Here is a 15,783-nt window from a genome sequence, read left to right on the forward strand (position 1 = left end):
AGGCGGGGAAATTTTTTAAAGTGTTCACGATAAAAACGCACAACACTGTACATGTTCTAGTTCACTGTACCCTTGCTGTCAGCGCCGAGGTGGGCTAGGTGCCCATTTGATTGGAAGTGAAATCAGTGAGACGCTGTCGATGCCTCGCACTGATACGCTTAACATTCTGTGAGTGCTGACGCGGCGGTACTTCGGCGCAACTTGCTGTGCAGGAAACCACCGTGCGCAGAACGAAACCACGAAACTGACAGAACTTAGTAGTAGCTCTATGGCTCCGTCAGTCGGCTGCCGCTACTTTGTTATGGTCACGTGATAACCCCGGCAAAAAAAAAAAAAACACAACGTGGTCACGCGGTTTCGCACATGGCGCGCGTGGTAGCTGTATCGCTGTATATCAGGTCGCGTGTTGTACAGTTTGGGATGAACGTGTCCGCGTTCGGCTGTACTCTACTGCCTCACGTTCTTGCGGATGCCGGCTAATGCAGAATACCGCTCGAACCATGTATTCGGACCACATGTGTCGCCCAGGCAAGAGTCCGAAGATTTCTGTCGCTGTCGTCGAAAGCGGTGCGGTTCGGTTCATTAGCGACGTTCTAACCTTTGAAGCTAGCAGCGGCGTCACATCGGCGCCAATAGCGCTTATATTGTGTGTGGGTGTTGTCATTGTTTCAGGGACCACGAACCCTGCCAGCCTGCTCCAAGAATTCGATTCTGTGTCAATGAAAAGAAGCGGCGAAGGTCACAGCGTCACGACGCGCCGGTTTGCCAAGGTGAGTCGCGCTGGCGAATTCTGTTCGCTAAATTTTCGCAAATACCGCGCGAGTCGTGTTCAGTTTTTCCTGAGCCATTTCCACGCTACAAAACACGGGCCGCCTGCGTTCCCTCTATCACACACCGAGTGCCCACGGTTCAGAAACTGCTGCTCGAAAAACCAACCGCGGCCATAAATGCAGAGAGAACTTGCCACACAAAATGCATAAACTTTTTCTACAGTATCTGAAGTGAATTTTCTCTGTTTCAGTCGCTTGAAAAACTGATGCCACCGGGCTTTCTTGACTGATACGATCAAGAGCGCAGATTTCGTTAATTTTCCTCTATATTGAAGCGGGTAGACGACAACAACGACATTGAGCGAGTGAACGAATGGACGAAGACGACATCGAAGTTCTGGCTGTGTTCTGAGTGCCGCTCGTAGCTGTTACTTCGCTTGTGTACATATAGCTGTAAATATATTTTTTCCCGCAACAATATTGAATTCTTTAGCGATTGTGATTTATTGAAAGTGTTTAGCTTTAATTGCGGTGTAACTTCGGCATCATTCTGGCATTCCTGTGTTGTTTATGATGTATAAAGATAAAGACTAGCTCAAGCAAGCCGCGGCAGTGTTGCGTCATTGATTTCCTTTGAATAACTCATGGCCGATTACACGCACTGTGCACACCCTGTAAACGCGTTCTAAGTATCCTTCGGTCTTACTTCGTAATTGATGCAACAACACTCCTTTTATTATTTTCACTTCGTGCTTTGAATTTTCTTGGATGTGGTGATCTGTAGTGATTAATTCAACTGCAGCGCAGCATTGATTTGTTGTTACTTGTTTATGACATGCACCATGTAATAACATGCATTTTGGACGTCTTGATTGTGCCCAGCTTTTGACGTATTTATGGTTACATTGGTAGTGTAAATTTGCTTTGTCTGCAAGTCTTTATTTGACGAAGACACTGGTATTTATAACCTTAATTTACGTGACACAGTCCAGTTACAAAATACACACACACAAAGGCAAGACACAAGACAGCTCACTTAACTGGAACCATAACTTACAATGCAACATGTACTCTTTTGCTTGTAGAAGATAAAATCATTCATGAAACTTCAACATCGACACATGAACAAGTAATGTAGATACATACGTACAGGAAATTCATAGAGACAAAACACACGCTCCTAGCAAACAACATGCATATACATGAAGTTCAAAACTCAACACAGTCTTCCTTATGGCAAAAAAGAACTGTAATGTGTGGAAAACAAATCACACACAAATGCACAAAGGAACTGTAATGCATAAAAGATGCACTCCCCCCCCAGGGTGTTTCTTGGAGCACTGTTCCAGGTCTCCATAGAACAGTTATGGTTCTGGCATCGCTCCTAAATTCCCCATCAGGACATTTGGTCTAATGGGACCTCATATTGTGAAGGCAAACATATAGTTCACTTTTCTTAAGGACATTTCTGCACTTAATGCGTTCACTGCATCATTGGTCACCAGAGGTTCACGTCATTTTTTTCTGCTGTATGGCCACTAGTACTAGGTCCCATGAAGCCTCATGTTAGAGAGATTTTATACTGAGATCCTCCTCCTTAGGCTTCACAATAAAATCTGCCGCATAGCATGGTTAAATGACATGACCTGCCTGTGACCCATGATCCAGTAGACATGTTAAGATGCATTTTCCGCAATGGGTGCGACTGTGCAATGCCTACAAATGGTTCAAAGTGCCACCAAAGTTGAAGAGTTTGGCTGTACGGTTGTGTGAAGCTGCACCACAGACACTTCCATTCATTCCTCAGTGAGAACACACTGTAGCGTCTTCAAACAGTGATGCTACCAGATTGCAACTAAAACCTAAAATACATCAAAATCGGTGTTTGAAAGTGACTTTAGCAGACTATGTTGACATCACAAGGGAAAATATTTAGCTGGAACGAGGAAGTCATACTGCAAGATGCATGCATCTTGTGCATTGTGGCCTAATTTGTTTTTGTTTGTTTTCTTAGTAATGTATGTATTCATTGTTATTGTTGTGCAGTCCCTGATTGAAAGTGCACAGGTTGATTTTGCACGAATGTGAATGTAATGAGAGAGGCAGACGCTGCTTGTTACAGAGGGTGTATTTTACCCTTTAGGTGCCTTTGCATAGTTGTGCGCATTGTGAATGCACAGGTTTTTCAGGGAGGGTGCCACAGGTTGCTGCAATTTCTTTGCTTCAGGGGAATCGAACTTTCTTGATATTTGCAACTGGGATGATTTTTCATGATTTGTTTATTTATTTGGTCATACTGTTAACCCTTCATGAGGGTCATTACAGGGAGGGGACAAAAACAAATACATTTCATAAGCACTTCAATAAGCAATCACGAATCAGAATTTAAACTTTGTACTCCATTTCTCAAAAACATATCGGCACCTAGCTCAAATTGTTGCACGTTTGCACTCTCCACAACATCACTTGGCAGTTTGTTCCATAATTCGATAGCATTAGGAAAAAAGGAATACCAGTATACATCCGTACGTGCGTTAATAGGTTGTAGTACCCTGCTGTGGTTTTTTTGGGAACCACGTTTTAGAGGCTTTCACATAATGTTCTTTATTTATTTTTAATGCTCCTTGCATTATCTGGAAAAAAAGTTTGAGTCGATGTTTTATCCTTCTAATTTCCAGCGTTTCCAGTTCACACTCCTGCATCATCTCTGTAACCGAGTCAGTACGGCGATACTTGGAGCATATAAAACGTGCTGAAATGTGCTGAATTCTTTCCGCCTTCTTGTTTAAGCATTTTTGGTGTGGGCTCCACACAGCATTTGCATATTCCAGAACTGGTCGTATAAACGTTTTATAGGTGACCAATTTAATTTCTTTAGTCGCGTCTGGTAGTTTTCTCTTAAGAAAGCAGAGCTTTTGGTAAGCTCTTGAATAGATATTATCAATGTGAAAACTCCAGTCTAGATTTTGCGTCACTGTCACCCCCTAAGTATCGGAAACTCTGTACCTCGACCAAGGCATTTTCTCCTATATTATATTCAAATCTGATAAGGTTCTGTTTTTTACTTACGTGAGTGTATGTGGATTTTTTGAAGTTAATTACCATGCCGCAACTTTGGCACCATGAATTTAATGATTGTAGGCATCTATTTAGTTCAGTCTGATCTTCAGCGCAGGCTAAACGCGAGTAAATTAAGCAGTCATCGGCAAACAGTTTAATTTTTACGGGCGGAACAACGTTAGAAGGAATATCATTAATATACAATAAAAACAATAGCGGGCCTAAAACAGACCCCTGCGGCACTCCTGACACAACTGCACACTTCCCCGACTCACTGTTATCGATTCTAACCTTTTGGTAACGATTCATTAAATTGCCTGAATCCACAATACTATAGTTTCACTAATTCCTAGGCTTCTCAATTTGGAAAGTAATTTATGATGTACAACTTTATCAAATGCCTTCGCAAAGTCTATACACACAATATCTATCTGTTGGCATTCATCTATAGCTTTACAAAGGTCATGTACGGTTTCGATTAACTGTGTCACGGTCGAAAGGCCAGATCGGAAACCGTGCTGAAGTGGGCATAATAAATCGTTTTTGTCTAAAAAATACAGAATATGTTTTGCTATTGCATGCTCTAGGACTTTATTTACAGCACACAGAAGTCAGCGAGACTGGTCTATAATTGTTTGCACATAGCCTATTGCCACCTTTAAATATCGGAATGACGGTGGCAGCGTGCCAGTCCTGAGGTACTGAATGATCTCGCAAAGATTTTTCAAATAAAAGCTGCAAATAATACGACATCCATTCAGCGTACCGTTGAAGAAATGCCGACGGTATTTCATCTGGGCCACACGATTTTTTTGCGTCCAACGTAAGCAAATGCTGGAACACGCCCTCCCTTTTAATGCCTAGGTCTTGCATTGGGTATTGTATTGCGCAGTCTAAAGGATCATCGTCTGCATCACATCTATCCTTGGTAAAAACTGATTGGAAGAAATGATTAAGTACGTTTGCAATATCTTTTTTTTCTTTCACGACTACGTCGCCATCCACTATCTGTTCTATTGCATTCTTTCTATCTGTGAAGTATCGCCAAAACTTTTGTGGCGAGCATTTGAGGAAGTTTGTAAGCGTTTTATTGAAGAACGTTTTCTTCGACTCCAGCAAAGCACATTTTAACATTTGTTTGGTTATTGAAAGTTCTATTGCCCTGCTTTTTTTCTTCCTTAGTCTTTTTATCTTACGCTTAAGGTGTATGATGTGCCTAGTTATCCATGGATTTCTTTGCTTTGATTTCTTTATACGTGTGGGTACAAAATGATCTATGCAGTATTTGATTATCCCTTTAAGACGGTTCCATAGTTCTACACTTTCGCGGTTGGATGCTATTTCAAATTCATTAAACTGTTCTTCCAAAACGTCTAGGATGTACGTGTCATTCGCACGGCCATAATCCTTAACATGCATCACGACATATGCTTGCTTACAGATTCTTGTGTGCAGCGGTACATTCAAGCAAACCATCTTATGATCCGATAAACCATTTTCAACTGATACAGTATAGTCAGGTATTCTAGCGGATATGAAAACCAAGTCCAACAATGACTGGGACTTTGGTGTAACTCTTGTGAAGTCTTTAACTATTTGCTTAAGGTTATGTGAAAACATAATCTGCATCATTTTATTGGCGCTTCTTATTTCTACATTACCCGCTGATAGACTTTCCCAATCAATATGCGGCAAATTAAAGTCACCAGCCATTATTAGTCTTGTGTTTTCATTTACATGGGAGCTAAGGAATTCATTCAAGCTATCCAAAAATTCTGGCGGGGTGGCTGGTGGTCTATACACAGTCCCTAATATATACCACATGTCTGCACAGCTGATCTTGCACCAAAGCGTTTCAGGGAGACTGCAATCAAGAGCGACTGCGTTTATAGTGCTTTTCACAACTATAGCCACGCCACCACCTCTAGAATCCCTGTCGCATCTAAACACCTTGTAGTCAGGAGGAAAAATACTACTGTCACTAATTGCACTATGGAACCATGTCTCAGTCAACATCAATACATCAGGGTTTTGAGAAATTAGAAGATACTCTAAAGCACTTACTTTATTTGCGATACTGCGGGCGTTTACAAGTAGAATTCTGAGCTATGACCGAGAAGAATCGCTATCCGTGTCAGAAGCCTTCTCTGAAGTTTTCAACTGAATCAATGCCTGGCTAACAGTATTTCCCCTCTTTTTGAATCGAAGAACCTTATCTTGCTCCGTACTGAACAGACACCCTTCATTTCTATCACGATCCCAGACGTAGATATGATTGTTGATCTTAAGCTTGTCATGTACCAGTTTTACCTTGTTGCCGTTTGCTCGTTCCTTTTCACTGCTTTGGCATAGTTTTTTTTGTACTTCTGCAGTTTCCTTAGTGTAGTCTTGACTTATGCTTATTGAGCTGCCTTTCAGCTTGCCACAGTTTTGCATCACAGACTGTTTTTCCCGTGAATCATAAAAATGCATGATTACCAGTATTGAGCTGCCTTTCAGCTTGCCACAGTTTTGCATCACAGACTGTTTTTCCCGTGAATCATAAAAATGCATGATTACCAGTATTGAGCTGCCTTTCAGCTTGCCACAGTTTTGCATCACAGACTGTTTTTCCCGTGAATCATAAAAATGCATGATTACCAGTATTGAGCTGCCTTTCAGCTTGCCACAGTTTTGCATCACAGACTGTTTTTCCCGTGAATCATAAAAATGCATGATTACCAGTATTGAGCTGCCTTTCAGCTTGCCACAGTTTTGCATCACAGACTGTTTTTCCCGTGAATCATAAAAATGCATGATTACCAGTATTGAGCTGCCTTTCAGCTTGCCACAGTTTTGCATCACAGACTGTTTTTCCCGTGAATCATAAAAATGCATGATTACCAGCCGATTACTACCGTCTTTTTTCTTACCAATACGATGAATTTTGTCGATCGAGTTCACTTGTACTTCCAAGGTTCCTTTGAATACATTCTCAATAACAGCTTGTTTCAGGTCGCTGTCTGATTCACCCTTGTCCTCATCGATACCAACAACCAAGAGGTTATTGGATCGGCTTCTGTTTTCATATTCTACCAACTTATCCGCCTGATGACGAACAAGGGATTCTAGGCTTTGTACTCGCTTGTTCAATTCTGCAATCACGGTAAGTGCATTAGGCAAATAACGAACCTGCAACAGCAGTAACGTCCGCTTAGACATGTTGTCGCTAGGCCACGTGCCGTGCCCTCTGAAGCCTCCCTTGCTGCGTGGCTCCTTTTGTAACCGGTCCACTGATGACGTCACTGTCGTCGACGAAAGACGATCCACGAGCCGGATGCCATCAATCCCAAACTCTTGATAAGGCGTAAAGAAAAGCGATGCCTCGTCCGGACTGCAGACCGATGTAGCGTTCACGAAAATCCATGGTAAAACCTGCAACAGCAGTAACGTCCGCTTAAACATGTTGTCGCTAGGCCAGGTGCCGTGCCCTCTGAAGCCTCCCTCGCTGCGTGGCTCCTTTTTTTTTTGCAAGTGAACACAGTAAATAATATTTCTCAAAACAGTGATCCTGGTGACATGTCCTTTGCCATTTTCCCGCAGATATTTTTTTCGGCTGTAATATATTTTTCCTGCTTTTCTAGCATCATGTGTCAATTTAATAAAGAATGTAATCCTGTGGTCCGCCAATTACTCGTTTGACAGATCCGGGTGTCTCAACGTTACGATTTCTATCTAGTGTAACTCTGGACGGAATTTAATACATGCCTCCAAAGGAGTAGCTATTTTGCGTTTTGCATTGCTAACCTAGTTGGCATTCTTAAGACTGGCATTGAGTCTTTAGACACAAAAAAACGTTTTCTGAAAGAGGATTGGCAAGTGGTGCCTGAAAGGGTTTATGGCAGAACTGGAAAGGCTATTGCAAGTGGCTGAAGATCGACATCTTGCTGTTTGTCGTCTCTGATTTTTTTAGCAACTGAAATTGCTAGGAGAGGTTTAAGGGTTGGTAAATTCTTGTTGCACTGTTCATACTGCTTGCCTGACATGGCTTTGTCATTGCACAGAGAACTTTCTAAACCTTGACAGAGCAGCAAAACCATTGGCTCAGTAGTTTGTGAAAAGGGTAATGTGCATCCTCTTCAGGACATCTGTTGCGCAAAATGGAAATTGCCAGCTCCAGAAAAGTGCACACACATAACCCGAGCTTCACCTAGGTGAGGCTCATGTTATGTTGCTGCACCCAGTGAGGTTACTGCACCCACATTTAAATAGATCGTGTTTGATGGTTGTTTGAAATTTTTAGCTAGTTGGTTGTGTGGTTGTGGACACTGACTGCTTTCTGGATGACTACTTACATGTGTACAAATATGCATGAACTGTCAGTATTCTTCAGAAATTTTCAGGTGATGCGGTACAGGTTAAGACACTACTGTACTGTCTTGCAGGTGGTTTATCAAAATGGAAGACTGAAATCTCGGTCTCTTGGCCGCAACATCTGACTGTTGATGCTCTGTCATCATTGAAGAAGGAGTCTCTAGCGGATGCAAGGGCTCGTATGTGTGATGTTCTGTGTGTGAGTGGCATGCCAGGGTTTTTGGCACGTGTCACCAAAGATGATAGCAGATGGAGAGAGAGCAACTTCATTTCCAGCACCAAATTTGATGCTCTGGCCATTCTTCTAAGAAAGGGGAGGCAGTGTAAGGTGTTGGTTGTTAGTGGTCTTGTGCGGGGCCAATCCTGCATTGTGTATGTATGTGGCCCCCTCAAAAGTGGTAGCGAGGGTGTCTGGGAAGCCATTGCATTTAGTATGTCTACTGGGGTAGCCATTAGTATTGAGTTTGCATGTGGCTGAACATAGCACCTTCTTCACTAGTGAGGAGTTGAAGAGTAGGTACGAAGCTCTTGGAAGATAGTTGACTTCTTTGTGGCATCCCATCCTCACTTAAGAATATCTGAGTCAGTTAACGAGGGTCATAGATGTGTGCCTTGACAAACCTGAGCAGATGGAATTCAGATTTTGATTCAGAGATCTTCAGAGATCTACAGTAGATCCCAAGAATCCACTATTCAAGATGTTTTCCCTTAATGTATTTTTTTAAGCAGCTAGCAAACAAAAGAGCTAACGTAATTTTAATCCCAAGAAAGCTCATGTGTGACTAAAAACTGCCAACTAAAAGCACTTTCATGGGCTCACAGATACTTCCTGTCTGTTTCAGTATAAGCTTAACCTCGTTGGCTGGAAACTATTTACAGACTAAATATCAATGAAGTCTTCTTAGTTTCGTTGCCAGTGAACTACAAGTTTAAAGTTTTGAATTACGATCTATAGACCTCTCATTTGCAGAAAGAGGTCTGTTTCATCCTCATTTGCAAAGTACCTTGTACGCAAACGTTTCCATGTAACAGTGGTTTTAAAGTGTTTGTGGCACTGCCTCTTCTATCATCCTTTTATAAACATTGGTCCATGTAGGCACTCACGATCTTTCTGGGTCCATTTCCCGCATTGGTGGCTATGCTTCGATTGAGGCGAAACGCAAAAGGTGCCTTTGTGTATTGCGATGTCTGCGCAAGTTGGAGAACCTGAGGTGGTCTAAATTAATCCAGAGCCCTTCACTACTGCGTCCCTCATAGACAATGTGCTGCTGCTTTGCGATGTTAAATCTCGTGGTTTACAATTCATTCCGGAACTTTTGTACATACTTCGCAAGTACCATATTACCTAAGTAGACTTATACCCCAGTCACATGGGACTTCTTTTCGGCCTTTGCCGTAAAGTTGTCTTATTGCACTAAAGAAGGAAAACCGAAAAGGAGCAGCGACGCTGCTACAGGGCAAATCCAAAGGAGCTAGAACGCGGCCTCCGTGAATGCCAAAAGTCACCGCTGTGTGTGAAGCGGCGCTAGAAACATTATGAAATTAAAGCAGACGGTAGCACTTCAGCTAAGAGTGCTTTCATTTAAGTTGGAAAAAGTAGCTATCACGATAATAAACGAGCGTTCTGACGGTGAGAAACGAATATTTTGAAACAGTTTCGTTTTTTTTTCATCGTTCTCGGTCCGACCACGGTAGGCGCACTTTTCCGTTCGGCTCCTCGTCGTGTTCGAGAAGCGTGCTTTGTTGCTTGTGTCTTTGTGCACACAAGCAAACTCAAAACACGCACACAACAAAGAGCAAACAAAGAAAAAACTGCAAAGCAAGATGCGCAAGCACATGTGTGTCGATGCGGCTGCTCAAAAGCGTTCAAGTCTTTTCTTAGCAGTGTGGATGTCTTTAGTCATAGCCTCCTCTACGGTTAACTGCACTGTAATGCAATATTAACCATTAAATAAGATAAATTAGGTATTTTTTACGTTTTTAAAACTAAAAATTGCGTCAATTTTTTATTCTTTGAGCTCGCTAGCTGGCGCTGCCGTCTGGGTTGCTCCTTTAACCAACTTTAAGGCCGCTGACGGCCGCCTTTATTGCTACGGACCTTTATCGCAAAGGTCTCAACGCTTTGCCGTGTAGATGCGCGTGACGCGCCTTTGGGGCAAAGGACCTTAATTTCTAAGGCCTTACAAGTGCCTGCTTGACAGGGTACCCAACTCAAAAAGCCTTCACTAACAAGTCAAGGTACTTTCAGTGTGTTTGTATGGTCTCCATTATAACATGGTCATGAACATTTGGCACCATGGTTCTAGCTGTGTAGCACACGAAAAAATTGGGCTCTTTCGTTTGTGAGCTTCCTCCTTAAAAAGATTTTTTCCTCTGCGCCAAGGAATGAGGCACATTATTGTGAATGAACGAATTTTTGAATGATGCTAAAGGGAATTTCCAGGAGGATAAGCACGGAAGGTGTTAGTGCACTGCTCCACAGATTCCAACTGAAGTAGAAAGCAATGTTAACAATTGCAAAACTCAATACCTTTTGTCTCCAAAAATTGCGCTCACTCTTGGGACTAAATTATTGATGGCAGGTTTGAGTGTACAAACTCGGTGCTTCATGTAGATGAGTCTTTAAGAAATGCTTTCTTAGGAGCTGCAACATATAGACTTTACTTTGGCTAAATTATTTCTGCAGGGCCATATGCTACTGTGCTTCCTATTGCAAACGTGTTCGTGGTTATCCTTGGTAACAAGGTAAACGGGTGGGTATGTTTGTAATGTGGATAGTCTGCATTGCAGGATTGTTTTGGCCGAGCCTGTAAGTGGTTGCTGAACGAATTGCTGACAAACTTTTTGAAGAAGGCAGAACAGGAGGTGGCTCCCCAAAAATGACAGTATGCACTCTTGTCATCAAGCAGACTGACTTGTCTCTGTTCAAAAGTGGAGGAATGTTAATTTTCACTCCCTTTCCAGCTTCCTCCCACCCACAAGCTGGGTGTCATTGCAGGGGGGACTTGCGGTGAACTGTTCCATCTCTTTGTTTTGGAAATCATTGATGTCCGCTTACAAATGTAGCATCACAATCATTGCATGCAATATTGCACTTTGTATGTACACCTCCGGTCATATGTCTTTTGTCTACATGGCTTGCTTTTGGGTTGCACAGCAGGAGCAGATGCGGCAGCCCGGAAGACTCGGAAGGTCGTGAAAAATGAGGACAACTGTTCTTCTCACCTAGCAGAAGGATATCCAAAGGGTGCCATTAGTACAGCTTTACTTTTGTGATAAGCAAATCCAAAAGAAGAATCAAATCCGACCAAGGCAGTATGGGATGGCAGATTTAGATATGGACTGGATGTGTAGACACTGCTGCCTTTCGGTCTGTTCTCAGGATCTGGGAGTTTTCAACACCGCTGGCTCTGCACAACAGCTGCTGAATAGGCCGGGTGTAGCTGCTCCCGACATCAAGGGTTCAACTCAACAGCTCAAGCAAAACCAGGAAAGAAGAGATGCTGGGGATTTCACGCAGCAGTTGATGTCTGATCAGGCAAATGACATGATGGCCAGGGCTTCTGAAATGGAGCTGCAAAAAAGCCCAGCTGAAGCTTCCAAGGCAGCTGGGACCATGGTCAAGAGTGGCGTCGTCGTGCCTTCTCCTGTTCTGCATCAGAGTGAGTCGCTAACGCTTTGTACCTTTCTCTGTGCCGAGGCTGAGCAGTTTCGCGTGGTTCCTGGAGAGCCGTGCTGCGCATGCGCGGGGGGCAGTGACATCACACGGCGCACAGCTGGCGCGCCGCCGCCGCTCATGCCTCGCACGCCTCGCCGGTCTGCGCATCTTCTGGAAACCGCACCACGTGACTGGTCACGTGACCAACCGCGTGACCAATCATGTGACCAGCCACGGCGCCACGTCACCGGCAGCTGCTCCGCGCTATGTGACCGACCACGTGGCCAACCGCGTGATCAACCCCTCCTGCACACTCACTCAATAAAAAAAACCCTGTGTCGAGGCTGGGGATCGTACCAGGGCCTTTGGCATTTGAGGCGGAGGTGCTACCACTCCGCCACGACAGCTCCAGATTTAACAGTGAATAAGGACGCATGTAGTGAATGAGCGCCTTTCATATATTAACTCTTCCAAACCAGATGTCGCCGCGCTTACGCTACGTATATCCTGGCTTAACAGAGCTAGGCCATCATCAATTTTCCTTGGCATTTTGTTATAGTCCATCCTCACTAATTAAATTAGCACAAGCAGCTCTCCTCACCTATTTTGTCTCGGAATGTTTTCTAGAAATTAAATTTTTTAGCTTTACAGCTTGTTGGTATGGCTGTTGTTGTGCAAAGTGGGCATATCCTTTTAGACTGCACTCATCATTTAAATTCAAGGAAGGGTTTTTCCACCTTAACAGTATATTTAGACCTAATTAAAGCTAGTTTTGTAATGTGAAAAAATTAACTGCTATTTTCTGGCGGTCATGTACACAGTTGTGTACAAAGTTCTGCAGTGGTTAGAAATTGCAGCATTAAAGACATTAGGATTTTTATGTAATTACTCAAGGATCCACGCAGTCGTAACTTTTTTTTTAGTAAGTTTTTCATGAGTCATAAATTTTTTATCCTAGAAACTTCCTCACTAAAGTCCAGCCCTGGTGCCTTATAGCTTCAGCACGCAAATATTGATGACTCCAATTCAAGGGTGCGCAAACATTCTTGCAACTTCTTTGCTAATTCATGTGATTGCTTTTACATTTTCAGTACCTGACACGAATGGAAAACCTCTCAGTGCACGTGCCAAGTGAGAGACATAGCGCCTGGACTGAGGAGCGAGAATTGGGTCGAGCCAAGTCTGTGGTACACAACATCTGTGTGCATCCTGAAAGGCGATGAGGCGCTCTTGCCTTCATACACGGCGGTTCTGTCACAGAGTAAGTTCCATGTGTGCATGGCTCCATTCTTTCAGTTCAGGGCACAGGTCTTCAAAATATGTTTTTGAATGGAATGGTGGGATGCTATTGGGCCTGAAATTATTGTAGGGAAGGCCTCATAAGATTGGGTTGGATGGAATTTTGTGGTCATTTTTTTCTTGCTTGCCGGCAGGTTCTGGCGTCAAGAGAGGTACATATATATGTGCACTCTAAGGTGCTCATTTTCTTGACATAATTGAGAACTGCATGCACTTTGAAGGACAGCTGGTTGCGTATTTTACTGTCAATCTTGCATCAAAACGCAGCTTTGGAAGCTTGTGTTTCATGGATCTTGGTGCTGCTGGCTCAGTCGGCAGCAAGAGTTTGATGATTGTGAGTGCCGAGCATCAGATTCATCGCAGTGCTGTTTCATGCCACCTCCTGGTATTGGTATTAATGTATGGAGCATGCACAGCCCCTCATACGTGCTGTCCTTTCATGTGGTTGGCTCGCGAGACGTGACGGTCCCAGAATTGATTTTTCTACACACCCACATCCCGTAAACTTTTACTGCCGGCTGTACATGCAAGTTCAGTGTATAGTACTAAGAGGCTGTAGTAACACTACTGAAAACTATTGATTTTGGAAGTGCCATTTGCAAAGCCTTGAAAATCCTGAAATATTGAGTACTTCATGGAAAGCCTCTTCAATGTGAGGTAGTGATGGCAAATGCAGTGAAACTTCATTGATACATTTTCTAGAGTTTGATGAAAAAAATTATCCAGAAAACTAGATTCATAACCACCAAGGTTTTGAAAAATGCGACTGAGAATGGAGGTACAAAGGCATTTATTGACACTTTGGCTTCCTCTAAAGGTTGGTTTATACTCGATTGCTCAAGATCTGAAGAACTTCAGTGGTGCTTATAGAGTCCAGTCTCATTTGCGTTCTCTTTAGCGCGAAATAATTTTATTGAGTGTCTAGGCCGGCGGCTGCTGTGGTGAAAGTAGGACCTCTTGAGAGTCATTTTCGGATGCTTTGAAAAAATTTTTAAGTAGTCGTAAATTTATCTGTGTAATTCTAATTCTGAAAATGTATTACTTCATTGGTTTCTGGTTAGAATTGACAAATGTTTAAGGGGGATGTGGAACTAAAATACGGATTTTCGGAAAAAAAATTGTTTTTAATTTTGAGTTGTTTTAGATTGCTGGTTTAAACCTTTCGCCGTCACGGACGTACCGGTTTGTCTTCGTGCTTCCCCCCCACAGTGTCACTGACGTACCGGTACGTTCTTTATCGTGCGTTCAAAATTTTGTGCTGGAGCGCAAAGCTGGCGCTCCTGAACTCTCCGCCATCTTTTGAAACTTTCTACAAGTTCGTATTTTCGCCCCGCACTGTTTTGGTACATGTATTGAAGAGTACGGGGCGACTGTCACTCCATATATTTCTTTGCTGAATGGCGTGGTCGCTCTGCATTCGCTAAATCATGCGTCGCGCATGTGGTTATGGGTTCAAGGGTTGTTCTGCCATCTCCGCTGGTTTGAAGGTTTTTATCTTTCTTCTGTTGGCGTATCTGCTACGGGGCATCAAGTTCAGGGGCACACGTCGTTGCCTCTCCAAAAAGATGCGGACACATGACTCGATTGCTGCTTTCGCTCTCTCGCCGCACCCTCGCTTCTGGCTTGCAGCAGTAAACGTAAAGCCCCTCAAACTTTGCTTTAGCATTTTTTCATCTCCCTCTGTCTTCTTGATCACACAACGTCCCATTTCCCTCCGTTGTGCGGGCCACTGAAAGCACATCCTCCCTGCGCGTGGTTACTTTTGGATGGCTGAGTGCGCGGGTCCTTCGTCTGCTCATTGGAGCGGTGGCTCTTCCGATTCTGGATACGAGCCGAGCTCGGACTCTGACAGCGTCTCATCCGAGGAAGAGGTGAGTTCCGCAGTGTCAGATTCGGATGTTGAAACGGTGGGACCATTGTCCCGGAAGCGTGCACGGCAAACGGAAACTATGTGGAAGAAAGGCGATTTCTCACCTACGTTGTTTCCTTTCGACGCGTCACGTTCAGGACCGTCTGCGAGCACAACTCTTCAACCGGATGCGCAAGAAGATGACTATTTCAAGCTGTTTTTTGATGAGCCAATCGTTTCACACATCGTGAGTGAAACGATTCTGTTTGGGCAAGTGAAGACAAGCGCACAAAGAGTTGCACGCAAGTTACGGCTGAAAGCTTTGGTGGAGACATGTAGCAGGAACGTACTGTTTCTTTGAAGTCATTCTGCTGACGAGGCTGATAAGAAAGAATGCCTTGCAAGACTAATGAAGCACAAATTCCATGTTGCACACACCATTTCTTGCAACCATTTTTTCGTTGAACCACTTCCTGCTCCTCCTGTGGCTCCTCTATCTGAGTAACTCCACAGATGTCGCAGATCGGCTGAGAACAGTGCGGCCATTTATGGAAGCAATTCAGAGCAAGCTGAGTAGCATACTGATTCCGCACCAAGACCTGTGCACAGACGAGTCTATGATGTCATGGAAAGGGCGGCTGTCATTTTGGCAATACATTCTTTCGAAAAGGCACCACTTTGGTGTCAAGTTCTTTGTTCTTTGTGATGTCAAAACCGGCTACATTCTGAAATTTGTTGCGTACACTGGAGCGACGACAAACATGACCATGGTCAAGGATTTGGGATTTTCTGGC

The 15,783-nt window shown here is 43.5% G+C and overlaps 1 long non-coding RNA gene across 1 annotated transcript; it reads left to right on the forward strand.

The window, feature by feature from the left end:
• Window positions 1-401: 401 nt before the first annotated feature.
• Window positions 402-8,583, forward strand: LOC144107531 (uncharacterized). The gene is made up of 3 exons (XR_013309296.1): window positions 402-567; window positions 673-770; window positions 8,255-8,583. It is a non-coding gene; the product is annotated as an uncharacterized LOC144107531 (long non-coding RNA).
• The last annotated feature ends 7,200 nt before the right edge of the window (window positions 8,584-15,783 follow it).

Source organism: Amblyomma americanum, chromosome 10 (assembly GCF_052857255.1).
Source record: "Amblyomma americanum isolate KBUSLIRL-KWMA chromosome 10, ASM5285725v1, whole genome shotgun sequence".
In the NCBI taxonomy this organism is placed as follows: domain Eukaryota; kingdom Metazoa; phylum Arthropoda; class Arachnida; order Ixodida; family Ixodidae; genus Amblyomma; species Amblyomma americanum.